A 15,384-nucleotide genomic window follows, 5' to 3' on the forward strand; every position below is an offset into this window, starting at 1 on the left:
GTAGGTATGAGTCCCAGGCTGCGTCCCCGCAGCTTCTCCGGACTGCGACCCCGACTATTTCTCATTGCCTTCAATACTCCGCTATGCAACCCTTGTCCTCAGCTACTCCTCTGTTAACGAACTGTCTACCTGTTAATTTAGCCAGCTGATTCCATAAAGTCTTTTAGCACCATCAGAATAAGACAACAGAGGAAAATACATATAAAATATGCAGATGAAGAGGCTATGGGGACTGTCTAGGGAACGGAGCCCAGCCCCTGACTATTGCAAGCCATTTGCCACCTCACCCTTTCAGAAACGTATTGAAATTCGTCTAAAAAACAACGAGGTTTCTACCACCCTGTGGCCCTTGTCCCCTGCTCCCAGAGGCTGCTCCTGAGGCAGATTGCTCTCAGTTGGGAAACTGCTCCTAACTTTCAACCTAAATTAATTCATGATTACTTTACAACCATCCCTTCTTATGCCAACATTGTCCTTTGGATTAAACTTTTCCATTCCTGATGTTTTCCATGAGATGCTTGGCGTACTGGAGCTGAAATGGCACAGTAAGAAAATTAACTGCAGAGCGGTGGCGGTGAGGGATTCTTCTTTGGTTTTTCAATAATATATCTCATTAATATAAGATCCAGCTCCCTGTTACAAGGCTTTGCAGCTGTGAAGCTCAGCAAAAAGGGACAGCGCTTATTTAAACATGAAATACCACACAGTTCTTGTGTTTTAAATAATCACCTGTTAAACACAAAACAGTCACTGGTGGCAGTATTGTTTTTGGAAGGATATAATAGTAATGGCAGGGAATTTCTACTCTGGTCTTGCAGCACTTAGCATGCAAGATAGGTTGTTTGAATACTCCAGCCCCTTCTAAAAATGGTGTCTGTTTTTAATCCTCAAAACCTGACGGATCTATAGAAGAAAGCACCAATGCGTCTCGTTCCCTTCGGTGTCTATAGTGTATTTTTGCTTTGTAACTGTAATTTGAGATTGCACTGCATGGGATTGTCCTTGCTTGGATTGGTCTTCATCTAAATGCAAACAAAGCAAACATCTCTCATGTTGTCCTAACATCGCGACTACAAGTTAAAGGAGTCTCAAGATGATCCTGAATCTGTTTATTATTTCTTGGGCTGTTTTTCAACTGATATATTTGTGAGAGAGAAAGTTTCTGTCTGAGGCACAGGGGACCTTGAAATGCAATTGCCAGAACTCTTGAAAGGACCTGACTTGTGTCAGCAAAACAAGCAGGAGGAGAGCAATCGGGAGCAAAATAGGCTTGATTTTCTTTACTTCCAGCTTTGCCCCGGTGTAATTCCACTGTTATCAGTAGAGGTGTTCCTGATTTACACCAGTGCAAGCGGCAAGAGACTTTGGTGCCATGACTTCCAATAGGACTCAGCTACTTTCCATCAGCAATGCGCAGGTACACACACACACACAGTGTCAGCAAATTCATCCTTGTTATCTTGTTCTTCTTTATCTCAGCTCATTCTGCTCATAGTGCTGGTTTGGCTTCAGAGCAGCTGTTGGACTCGAACGAGCTTATTGCGGGCATCAGAATTTGTGACCTTCAGAGGCTTGTTTACTGTTTCCTTTTGGGTTCCCTTAAAAAAGTAAACTTAATTCAACAAAAAGCATCCTAAATCTCTTTTATGGAGGCTGATTTTTTCAGAGGAGAGCCTACTGACTTGAAAATTAGTCTTATTTCTATTTCCAGTTAAAATATAGCAACCCCTCTCACATCTGGGCAAAAGGCATTGATAGGCTTCAGCTGTAAAGAAAACTCAGCTCTTAGACCAAATTCTCAAGGGCACTGAGGTAGATAATTTACCCTGATTTCTCTAGGAATCAGGCACATCTAACTAAATGCCTTTGTGAGCTGGGCCTTTGGCACTGAAAGCTGGCGGACGGGTGCCTAACGTGTGTAGGTATTTTGATAATCCCACAATGCCTCTCTGGAAACTTTGTGGCTGTTGGACATTGAGTCATGAGCGTCTCCCTGAGCTGACTCTGGAGAAACTGCAGTACCTCACCTGGAATACACAGAGAGAGAGGGAAGGGACCCGAGGTTACTTGTAGCAGTTTCAGGAAGAAAAATAGAAAAGATGAAAGACAATCGATTTAATGCTCGGGGAAAAAGTACGTGTAAGATACCCACTCACCCATTGTACAGGCAGCAGAATGGTGACAGACGTTCCCTGTGGTTGCTGCTGACCACAGCCTGGTGATGTAATGGAAGCAGTGGAAGTCCATTTCAGACTGTATCAATACGATGGGCTGTGGGAACAGCAATCTCATCAGCCTCTGTGGTTAAATCGGAGGCTGTAGATCAGAGGGAAATTTGATCGATTATTTAGCTACTCCTCCCAAATTTAAGTGCCTTGCATTTCAAGAAAACCCTATGTGGTTGAAGCTGGGTGCGTGCCGGCCTGAAACCTGTGCCACCTTGGTTTCAGGGTCCATCCCTACTAAACCTGTAAGTGAGGTGTTGACGTTGTTGATTACCCTTACTTTTGACTGGCCCTTTTCATACGGTATCGTTTGTCTGCCACTTCAAGGGTCAAACTCCTTGGCTGATAGCCAAAAAGTGAGATAAGTGTGAGGGCGGAGAAGCTTGGGAAATGACAGCAGAGCGGAAGGAGAAGAAGGACCTTCCTGAAGATTTGCTGGAGATGCTTTGCAAGTTCCCTCCCTGGAGCTTGGGAAGAGCTCTTCAACCGCGCACCCCAGGAGTCTGTGCCCAGGTGTTGCCTGGTGGGGCTGTAGGAGCTCAGCATGCCAACGGCTTTGGCTTTGCTTTCTGCCTTCTCCCAGAGGCCGGGGCAGAGTTTGAAAATGACACCGTTCATATTTTTTTTTCTTTGGTCATTTTCAATTTTTTCTATTATTGTGGTCGGACTCTTCAGATGAAGAATTAGGCTCGTTTTCCAGCAGCCGCTGTATAAATGAGTGCAGGACGTAGACAATATTTCTGTGGGGGAATCCTTTGACCCCAAGAAAGAAATTCTTCTTGAACAACTATCTTCAGAAAATCAGTCAAATCCTGCATGTTCAGTTTAGAGTGCTGCTCTGAGGGGACATGACAAAATCTTTTGCTACCGTTTCTGGTTACCAGATGACAAACTTCCATCTATACCTTTGATGATTCCATCTTTAACCCTTTCATCACTAACTTTCTTCTCCTGGTAAGTTATAAATGAATACATTTTTTTGGCCAAAAAGGGAAAAGTATACTGAATTTTAAAGTCGTACTATATCTTGTGAGAGAGGGAAAACAAGGAGTATGGAAAAAATCTGGTTTCGCTGAACAATTCTTTTAGCTTCCTGTGTTTCTGCTTTGGTCTCCATCATGCAAACTGTGTGTATGTTGTCTGGAGCCCTCCAGAACTGTTCTGCTGTCCTATTAAGGCTCTTTTTGTGGGCACCTTTCAACAGATGTTTTCCAGATGGAAAATAAGGATCACAAGGGTTAAATTCCACTGCTACATGTTTTAATACATTCACTGAAGGGGAAAAAAAGATTTGGCAAGGCGCTGAGGTATGCAGAGGACATTTCCCAGCTATCTGAGGGTCAGAATGTACAACTCAAGATACTTCATAACAACTGCCATGCAAATCTGCCATCCCTGATTCGGTTTCCATTGCTGAAGATTAAATTCTATTCATATGTACTTCGTAGTGTCTTGGCACACGAGTTCTTGCAATACATTTAAAAAATCCACTAAAACGAATAATTAACTACAAATATTACAAAGATAACATTGCTACTTCATTGAGTGCAGCGGGAATCCCATTTGCCAAAGCACTAAAACATGTTTAACATTGAGCATATGATTCCCATTGGCCTTAATGATACTATTTGCATATTAAAGTACTCTGGTGAATCAGAGCCATTGTTACTACAGTTAATGAATGGTATTATCTAAATCATTAGGCAAAACTAAATGATAAGCAATTCATGTTATGGTTCAGAGAGAAAGAGCTGAGTTCAAGTTCAAAGTGATGTCTTCTCAGAATCAGAACAAGTCCCAGAAATGCAATAACCTTCATTCAAATGCCTTGTCAATTCAGCTGGAATAATCCTGACTTTCTCATCAGGAGAGCTGTATCCAGCATCCATCCCTTTTCACCATTGCTCTTCAGCATTTCGGAGAAAGCCTACTTTTAAAATAATTCTAGGAGTGAAAAGAGCAGGGGAAAAAAAGTTCTGCTTTCAGTTTCCTCTAAAAAACACACACTTGAGTTGTTTTTTTTTTTCTCTTAAAGATTCTAAAAGATTTATTCAATAAATACAGGAGCAGGCGAAGAAATTGTTTCAGTTAGGAACCAGACTGAGGAAAGGGTTAATTTATTTTATTTGTAATTCTTATTTTTATTTTTACTTTTTTTTTTGTGGGGGGATGAGGGGAGAACCTGACCAGAGCTGCAGGCGGTAGGTGTGCTTTTTTCTTATTTTTTAATGGATTATATATATAGTTTGATAATGTTACTTTTCCTTTTATTAATAATATTTTGGGGGCAAGTTGTTTGCTCTTTTGTGTTTTCTTGTGTTTTCTTTTAGGAATATTTTTAACGGGCTTTTGGAATAAGTTTAATAAGTCCTCACCCAAAATGTCCTAAGGACATTCCTATCGTAATTTTTCTCCCTAGTTCAATATTAAACCGGTGCTTTCCATGGACAAACCAATTTTCAGTGGGGATAAACACATCCACACAGGCCACCCTTAGGGACCAGGTACCAGTGACCTCTCCCAGACAAAACGGTCTCTCCAAAACTCTGCATTTACATTTGCAAAACTCAAAAGGGCTATTTTAGGGACCAGCTGATTACAAACGGTCTCTTCCAACCTTAGGTGGTCTGTCATAAAGCAATGAGTCTGGCAAGAGTCACTGTGTTCACTCCAGCAGCGTTCTGCAGCCTGAAGGCTCTGAAATGGCAATTAAAAAGAAGCATATTTTCCTGAAAGCAACAAGCTCTTGGTAGTTACCTACTGAAGTTTTGTTATCTCTTGCTATTGTTTTCCCTCGTCCAAGTCCAGCAACGCACTTACACACAAGCTTACCTTCAGGCATTTCAGTAGCACCACTGCTTCACATGGAGCATGTGTGCAAATGCTGTGCTGGATGAGGGCCTCTCTTCCTTTTATATTTCTTTGTTTTTCTCCTTGCCCAATTGTTCCCAGCTGTTTTTGTCTCAGACAAAATGGCTCCTTACTTTTCTGCATTTTCAGAAAATCTTTATTGGTCACATTTTGATCATTTTTTCCCCCCCTCTCACTTTTATTTATCTATCCTTCCTGCTGTATTTTCTCCCTTCTTGTACCCCTTCATTGCCAAGCGTTTTGATCTGATGAGCACTTCAAGACAAAACATGAATTAGGATTGTAGATGTTTGTTAACAGCTTTTGGAATTGGTAGTAAAGATTCTAGTGTTTAAATTGCTACCCAGCAAGACCAGTTTAGCTTTACAGCTTGCTTATGATTTTGTTTGCTTGTTGAATTTATTAAAAATTAAAGAAATGTGTTCTTTGTTAAACAGACTCAGAATTAGTCAAAATATTGTAGGGTTTTTTTTAAAGAAAAAATAAGCTTTGCTGTAAAACATTACTTTGTTTAAATGTTGTTACACAAAGAGCTTAGAAAGTCAGATGTATTAGCGGTAGGCATGAGAGGACAGATTGTAAAACTTGTGGAGTGGATCTTGGATTCATGCTTTTGATTGCACACTGTGTTTGTCAACCCAGTGACCCTGGCTGGGGCGTGCTGGGAGCGTGGAATTCCATTTTGTGATAATTCCGTTGTTTTCTCATGGCAATGTTTCAAAATATTGCTTCAGCACATCTTTCCTTTTACTCTCCTGCAAGGATTTGCTCTTACCCTGATGTTGCACGCAACTAGCAAAGCCACAGGCCAAGCAGTTTCGCCCTTTCGGTGAGACTTGCAAAGGAAACAGGCAATTGCCTTAAAATTCAGAGCCCTTTCTGTTGAAGTTACCTACTGCGGCCTATCTCACATAGGGGAAAAGGTTTGTTTCCGTGACCCCAGGCCCACATCAGAAGGCAACAATGGCCATGCTGGTGCCACACAATATTAGGTGAGATTCTGGGCTGTGTGTTTGAGCCCTCACAGCTTGGCCCTGTGGTCTGTGGATGCTTTGGGGCCTTGTCAGTGTAATAATGCTGGAAGCCTTCAGAACAGGTAAGCAGCAGGGTTAAGTCAATGAAGACGAGAAGCAGACGTTTGGCAGCAACACTGGGTAGACCACCAGCAGCACAGCCTCGTCCCTAGCCTTTCATTCCCTTCTCCATACCATTGCCTTTGCTGTGCCAGCACAGATGTTATGTTACATGTTACTAATAGAGTTATCTGTGTGGTCACAGAATGACCTAGCTGAGAACTGACCTAACTTTAAAAGTCCCTCAGAACAGCAGAGCACAATGGCGGGATTGGTGTGGGGATGCAAATGAACAGCCCAAAGTGGGAGGGAGCAAAAGGGGAAGCTGCCACTGGCACTACCAAAGAAATGCACAGGGAGCGATGGTCTGCGACTGCAATGAAAGGCAGAGGCACCAAAGCAAGCTTGAAGGAGAGAGGTGGAGCAGAAGCAGCACTCTAGGCACAGCAGCAGGGGTCCTGAGGGGCCTAATTTAGTCTGCTTCTCAACTGCAGTATGGACTAACCCTCCATCAGTCTTTCCTCCTGTCTAACCAAAGAGAAGTAGTCTATTATACCCTCTTATCCCTCACCATGTTAAATTTTAAGATAGGGTAAAGTAAGGCAAGACGTTGTCTCCCACAGGAAAAGGGGGACTGAGCATCCCTTTGATGGTGGGTGGAATGGCTTGACTCCACAAAATTCTCGTGGTCTTTAATAATGCAAAAGTGACTCCAGATGCTGAACAGCACAGTGATGGGAGGGGAGGTTTTGACCTAGGAGTATGGAGGAAGCACCCAGACACCATGGGCTCTTCAGTGGCCATATATAACTCACAGTGACTGAGTTACAGGCTATATCCACATTAGCAAACAGTGCAGTACAGTGAAAGTAGGATTTCTCTCTGAAGAGAAAAACGGGTCCTGCCGAGGAACTACCTTGTTTCATGAAGTTTAATTTTTGACCGCTCTAGTCTGGCCTAGTGGACGGACTGCCATCAGTGGTTCAAACACGTTAGGTGTGCTCCTGGAGCTCATCTTCTGGTTCAGTTTCATCCAGAAGGAAACCAGTAGCCTGGAGCTTCCTCTAGAGCTGTCTACATGGCATACCGCGGTGCAGTGCAGAGGTACTGTTCTCAATGGCATGCCTTGCAAGGCCCGGCGTGAGCGGGTTGTTACTGATGTTTCTCCATCCAGGTGAATTAGGTCTATCAAGAAGGCTGCGATGTGTCAGATAGATCTCTTAGTCTTTAGTCTTCAGAGCAACAGAAAACAGTCTCCCCGACGTCCTTTTCCCATATGTGGGGTGTTTGTGCCATTGGCATTGCCTGTTTCTTTTGTTTCCGTAATTTGGACACCAGATTCTTTAACGTGGGGGCACTTTCTGTCAAAGATCTGCTCATCTGCCAGCATCAGTCAAACAGTAATGGACTAATCACTGCAGGAGAATGATTTCTGAAGCAATTTGTTGCTACGTAGCTGGTTTCCGTGAACCTAAGAAGAGAGATTTTGCTTTTTTCTTTTTCTTTGGTGGCAGAGAATGTACAATATTTAATATGCCTGTACTGAAGTGTTGAATTGTGGGCAAATGTTAATGGGGCATTGTTTCTGCATATCTCTTATAAATACTGATTGATTGATGCATTTAAATCTGTATACATGTTTTACACTTGTTAAACTGAACTTTTCAGCCTGTATGTTAAATATTTCAGTGTTATCTGGCATTCACTAAGGTAAATGCTCTAATCTACTTTTTGTATTAGCAGTAATTATTATCATCATAGTGCTGACTCTTAGACATTATTTCAACTCCTTTTGACTTAGTTGAACTACTTGGAGTTTTTTGGCCTTCAAGAAAACCCTGCACTAAATAACTGCTGGAACAAAGAGAACAAAAGATTGTTCTTCTCCATGATCTTTTCCATCTCAATAACAGCTTTTTCAGCCAAAACGGGCACTTTCTTTTTCTTGTTTTTCATTGATAATATGAGAACCCTGATTGGTGTTTTAATCCTGGAAATTCTGAATTGCAGGTAAAGCGTGTCTAACTATTTTAGAAAAGCAGAGATGCTTTTCTGTTGGATTAGGCACTGAACTAGGCCATAAGGAGTTACTGATCGTATTAGATTTTGATTTTTCTTTGTTTGTTTTTCTTAAGAAATATTTTTCTCCGCTATTAAGTTTTTAAACAAATTGTTTCTCAGTGTGTTAACAATGAAAAAGACACTAAAGGATTAAACATTTAACATAAATGAGGAAGGGGGTTCAATTAAATGACTTCTATCAATATGAATGAAAATTAGCTTATGAATTTTGAATGTCAGGAGAACTAAAACTGTAACTCAGTTACTTATTTCATGTGTCCATGAACTAAGTCATTAACTTCAACGAAGCCACTCCCGTGCCTGAAACTAGACTCACAATTGAACTTGCTGAAACACTGCTTAATAGTAAACAAAGTTTGCTTTCGTGGAAGTTACTGCTTAATTATAGTGCCTTTAAAGCTTTTCTAATATTTTTGAGAAAAAAAAAAACACCCAAACCCAGAAACTGCATATATTTAATTACCAAGTCTCCATGAGTCAGATAGAGAAAACAGTGCTTTTCTTCCTCTGAGCTGCTATTTATTTTTTGATGAGAAGTGCTATGCAAGACCCATGAACTTCTATTTTAAATGGCTCAGCCTGTTCACTACATCATTATGAGAAAAAACATGAGCGATTCCTGGAGAAAGCTGGTTTTGGGAGTGGGTTTTTGGAAAATCAAGTGAGTGAGGGCTGACAAAACGAGGCAGGAAGTAGTAGAAGATGTCTTGGGCCGGCTGGTTGTCACAATAGTAAAGATGGCACCATATTTAAGGTGCCATCGCCTCGTTTTCCAAGAGGAGTCTGACGAATCCCCTGTGCCTTATGTTGAAGCTTTACTCCTTTGTGTCGAAGTTTTAGTGAGCTTTAATTTAAATTTTAATTTGCGTGCCCTCCATATTCCTGTACAATCTGCATTTGTTACATATGATGTACATACTTTTTTCCCCCCTTTTATATAAATACCTGTTTACTTATATGTAGCTTCTGTCTTTTTTGTAAATGACAGCTGATGCAAATAATAAACCATATATTCACTTACATGTCTTCTTTCTGCTTGGGGACGGTTTTTAGACTAATAACCCAAGGAACTCATGCCATCTGCTGTTTGTCAGTCATCCCTAAGAACTGTGCAACTAGTTTGGCAAATTTCAACCAATTTGGCAGAGGGACAAAAGTCTCAAAAACGCTATTATCACAAGCTTTATGAAAACAGACAGCTGGAGAGAGGACAGAGTCCTACTTAGTGCCTCTGCCGAGGGAAAGGATGCAATATGAGCTCAACTATACTACTGCACACCAGAGAAGCTGCACGGGAGGAAGTTGTTCTGAATTCTCCCACTGCACGAAACGCTTTAATGGAGCACTTAAATCATGAAATAAATCAACCATAAAACACAAAGCTACAGCAAGCGTCGATCTGAATAAGAGAGAGCAAACAGAGAGGAACAGAGCCGAAACCAGAGGAAAGCAGAGACTGGCTCTCAGAAGGCTTATGTCTGTGCTGAGATTATCCCGATTATCAGCTCGGCGTACTGCCTTGCTTTCCCCACGACTGAGAGAATCAGTGGAAAGGCAAACATCAGACTCAGAATCCAAGAGAGGCCGCAGCGATTTGCTAAGGGACCCCCATCTAAAGTAAAATATTTGATCAGTCACGAAAAATCCCTGCTGATGAAAGACAACCAGGTGAGTGAACCTTTGGCAAATCATTTGCGGACAGCAGAAGTTGGCCTGTTGACTCAGTTTGGGCAAGGCATACTAGTAACTGGGAAGGTGCCTTTGGCTTGTAATGCCGCGACAGCTATTACGATGCTTGCGCTGTGCCCCACAGTGATAGATTCATCTCATCTAACTGTAGATATCTGGAATTAGTCATCTACATCTGAGCAAGTTTCCCTTGGCTCCTTCTACAGCCAAGGGGGAGAAGCAGGCAGCTCCATGAACGTTCACCTCTCCCTCCCTATCCTGCTTTGGGACTGATGTTTCTCTCCTCCTCTTCTACACTCCCGGGCTTGTTTCTGTGTTAATCCAGAGGGGACATAAGCAGTAACGCAGTGATGCTTCCTTAAAATGAAGGTGATGATTTGTTGAAAATCCTTTAGCCCTTGAGTTGCCAGACAGCAAAAGTAAGCGCCTTGCTCCTGACCTGCTCTGGGGGTTACATATAACGAGCCCTGGATCATAAAGAAAAATCCTCAAGGAGCTGGATGTTTAACAGCGACTGATGCATTAAGTTACAAAGAAAAATGAATCATCCTGATGCTCCAAATTGAGAAGGGGAATGTGTATGAAACATATGATTTCTGTGCTTCCTTAAGGCTCTAAGGTTAATTTTGCCTTTTTTTTTTTTTTTTAAATATGGCTACTGGATGTATATTATGGTACCTTGTGAGGGTAGTAAAATTCTGCGCTTGTGCAATAGATTCACATTTTTGGAGGTTAGCTGCATAGTGCCTCAGACACACGTAAGACCCAGAAGTAAGCTTATTTCAATTCATCCGCATTTATTTATAGACCACAGTTTTGTTTTGTTTTTTCTCCCCCGAGGACTCCGTGGTTAAGATGAAAAAATAGTCAATTATTTTAGTGATTTAAATTGAGTGTTTTAGATCAAATTGAGGAGCAATTATGAAAGCAGGTGAACAGAAGCAGCGCTAGCCTATCCTGCGGAGTTTCTCTGAAAAAAGGTCTGAACTTAATGGTCCCATCCAGCAAGACAATGTGCTTGCAAATGTCACCAGAGGAAAAAGGAAATATATATCATAGTTCAGACCTATACCAAACAGCTTAAGCGCAAAGGGGCAAATATCTTTACTAGCACTGGAAAAGATGATCAGAAATAACAAGCAAAAAAAAAAAAAATCCTTTGCAAAACAGCGAGAAGTGGAAAATAAAATCTAGTTTTACATGAGGTATGGCAGTTTGCTGAGAACGTAACCTGAAGCACAGATCGGCAGTGATCTGAAGATCAGTGGTTTGATAAACAGATAAGGCACTGACAAAGTGCTCCTTTGCTACAGGGATGAAGTCCCACAAATGACAAAAGCAAAATACAGGTACACCAGGAACCCCCAGAAGCCTGCTTGGATGTGTCCCTTTCTGTATCTCTCTCTAGGTATCACTAACAACACCGTACAAGCTCAAGCATTTTGCTGCAAATAGCTTGCTTCAAGAATTCATGTGCATTACAGAGACGGAGAATTTTCTGCCTCTTTGATCGGCAGTGTTTGGGTATCATATTCATCTGTCACCAAATGCACCGCTCACAAATTTATCATTTTACCCATCCAGCTTTGCTTGAACTCAGAGACTCAGATAGGGTTTTTATTAATTAATATTACAATTACTTTGCTTTAGAGGTACATGGCAACAAGCCAAAAGACTCTGCTGTGTCCTTTCTCATCTCCCCCTTCAGCTTTCTTAGCTAAACTTCTTAACCTATTTGGTTCTTCAGAGAAGCCATTCCATACCCGTGATCACCGTGCCACTTTTGTCTACTTTTTCTCCTCCACGCTCGTGTTTTGAGCAATGAAGAACAGAACTGCACATAGTATTCACAAAGTGAACATGTTATCTTCCATGTTGTTCCCTATTCTTTTTTCCCTAAATCTGAAAGATATATTTGTAAATTTGCATTTGACCAAAAATCATTTAATCTTTCAAATATTTCTGTTAAATTAGTTTTTTTGCTTATACGATTAAAAGATAATTAAGTTAAGACCATGATCTCTGCAGTCTGCACTGCTGTACTGCTGTGCTCCTTTTTTTAGTGTTGTAGCTAATAAGCAGCATTTAACTTTCAGACTCAACTGGTGTTCAGGTGGGTGACAGTCATCTCTCCTTCTTCCTTGTCTGTATTTATTTTTTTTTAAGACATCCAAACCAAGCGTCTACCTTAAACACTGTATCAGAACATGACACAGAGAGAAAAGCTTAATTCTGCAGTATTTGGGATGATCTGATTTAAAAAAATACTACTGTAAAAGAGTCCTCCAAAGAGTTAGCATACAGCTTTTATGGTTTCTTTAATGAAAAAAGCTCATTTTACACAACCTGCAAGTATAGTAAACCTGTAAACACTATGGGAGATGAAGGGAGGGGTTCAAAAAATGGCTCAAGGAGAAGAAGAAAAAATTACAGACACACAAAATATTTGCAGAACTCAGGTATCACATCTGTTATTTATTGCCATAATATATATGCACACCAACTCTAATGATAACAGATAATCCTAATGACATGACAACACTTACACTGATTTGACAAAATTACTGGAGCATATATATGTCCGTAAGATAAAGCTTTCAGAGCATTTGACAGAGGACACCGTTACTGTGCTGCCAGGACAATCCTGGATGCCTGCCAGCCTAAGCAATAGTAAAGCTGTATCTCTTGGTTCTGAAGTTATGAAATATTCATTACAGTGTTTGAAATGTAACAGCTTCTGTCCAAAAGCGAGAGTGCCATAAACAGGCTTTTTTATTCCAATAGCTTGTGAGCTAGGCAGTCAGCACTCCATAAATTCTCCATCAATAGATATGTTGTTTATTTTGACAAAGCAACAGATTGTATTTGCACTTGGAAGTCAACTGGCAGATGGTCTTTGCGCAACCTAGTAAGGGCAGACTCCACTCCTACTAATGGGGGAAATCTCTCTTTTAATCCAACATTGTAAATCTTCCTCTTGGAAGAATGCTAGTTAGTAATACAATTTTCCCCTGAACAAGTAGATCTAAATGACAAGAAAGAATTTATTTCAGGGAGAAGTCTTTGCCTTCCTCCACGTCCTATGGCTATTGTGGCCAAAGACCTCGGGCTCTTAGTCATCTTCTGCATTACAGAATTATGAGGAAATCCACCACCGCCAATTCCTCAGCAAGCAGCTGAGATGAGCTACTGCTTGCCACCTTTGCTGCTGCCGCCTTAGCATTCCACGTTATTTACTTTTAACTAAATGAAACCATACAGGACTTGGACACAGAGCTGGAAAGAAAAACGCTTGCCTCTTAGTGCTGAATGGCACATATCTGCATTGTGGACGTGAAAAAAGAAAACTAAAGCTGAAAATATGTCTGAATGAAACCAGAATGTTATTTATAAACAGAAACATGTTATTTGTCAACACAATGAGTTGTCCTAATGTTTAAAATTTGTCTCACATAGAAGATATAGATGTGTTCTTTCTTTAAAGACCTCCTACACATTTGTGTTGTTAGCACACAGCAACTATTTGACGTTAATCTGTAACAAACTGGGAATGTTTTCAAAAATGTGATGCTTATTTTGTCTCGAATTATTTTTATTTGCAAAACTATATACCACACGCATGATAGCTAGTGCTAGTGGATGCCATCAGTTGTATCTTGAAATGGAAAACTGTAGATGCTCTTCCCCCTTTTTCACATGGGTTTTAAATTTTCTTTCCTTTTTATGCTTAGTACTTGAAAATCCGCCCTCTATTCCCCCTGCCCTCCCCAAAATCTAGTGACAGCTCGATACGTCTGCAATTCTATAGCTCTCTCTTCCTTTGCTAAGTTCAAAGTGAGAAGTATCAACGCAGAAGATCAAATAAGACTTCCCCTTACGTTTAAAATAATTCAAACTCATATACATGGCATTTCTCCTATGGTTTCAAAGCATTTTTGGCCTTGTTTTCAAAAAGAAATGAACCTCTGCTATCTCATTACAGGTTGGCCTGTCCCTTGTAAATCTATCCAGTAAACCTGTGGCCAGTTTCATCTAAATCTGGCACAGAGGTTCATGTCTCAAATACTTTAAGTTCCTGAAAGTTTTGTAAAGACAAATGGCCAAGCAGAAGAAAGGGGAAACCTGTTGAGGTAAGGCTGTAATGAGAGCTCCCCCCTCATAATTCAACAAAAAAATTTCCAGGACGAAAGAGGGGAAAGGGAAGAGACCCCCCCCCAAAGCATTAATCCACGGAAATGTGTTAGCTCTCTTGCTCACTGAATGACTTGTTTAGAAAGAGAAAAGATATCTTTATTTCCATTTTAATGATAGTCAAAATAAATCCCTTTACCCACAGAATGGCTTAGTAGAAAGGCTGGGAAGAGAACCCCAGGTTCTTACAACTCATACCCTCTTTCTTTGGGAGATGGCGTGGACCAGAATGCGTATAATCTGAAAGAATATTTCATCTGCTTTTTCTAGCTAACGCGGCTCTGCAGACACAAAAGTTCCCTTTGGCAGAGACAAAACAAACTCCAGGAAGCAAGTGGCACTCTATAAATTTTTATAGACATAAGGGGGATGCTAAAGGCATGGATGCCTCTTTCTTTTTTCCTAGCCACCCTCCTAAAGTACTGTCACATGTGAGTTGGAGCGGTCTGCATTAATACGGTATCTTGCAGCACATTTCAATAGCCAGCAACTATCTTTCAAATGAAAGGCAAGATGTCTGTACAAGAATGACAACATAAGCACGATTTCGTGCCACGCTTTCCCCGAGATCAGGGTTGAAGAGGTGTAGTCTCGCGCTCTCGTGTTTGCATCAGTGCGTGATGACATATTCGGCGCTGCCCACAGACACACTGCGAGACTTGAAACGCAATCACTTATTGCGTATCTTAAAACCAAGCTCTTGAATCCATGCAAGTGTGTGTGTGCGTGGGGCGGGGGGAATCTCAGCTTTCATTTAGAAAGCAAGTTTAAGTTTGCAGCCCTCGTGGCTGAGTTGAAAAGCTGGCGGATGCCTGAAGCGCTCCAACGCCACAAGACACAAAGAGCTGCCAGCGCTCTTTGTTAGGGCCGTTTTAAGCCAGTTTGGAGACGCTGGGAGCACTGGGATGAGACGCAACGTGCCGGGAGGCCCTGGTCACCTTGCCAGAGGGCTACAGGGGCAGGCGGCCGCCGGCCTAACAAAAACCAGGCCGCGCAGGCAGGCAGGCGGCACCTCCAAACCTATCCTCCAGCATTAGCCCAAGCCGGGACTCCCCGGAAACCTCCGCGGCTCCCAACTCCTCCGCCTCGCTCCCCTGGCTAAGGAGAGAGGGGGGAAGCCCGGGGTTTCTGCCTTGACGGGGGTCAGGGGAGCCCTTTCTGTGCGAGGCCGGCGGAGGGAAGGGGTTGGGGGGGATCGCCTGTGGGAAGGCGGCGGCAGCAGCCCTGAGGCCCGGGCAAGGAGGAGCGGCGGG

Source organism: Struthio camelus, chromosome 7, assembly GCF_040807025.1.
Source record: "Struthio camelus isolate bStrCam1 chromosome 7, bStrCam1.hap1, whole genome shotgun sequence".
Taxonomy (NCBI): Eukaryota; Metazoa; Chordata; class Aves; order Struthioniformes; family Struthionidae; genus Struthio; species Struthio camelus.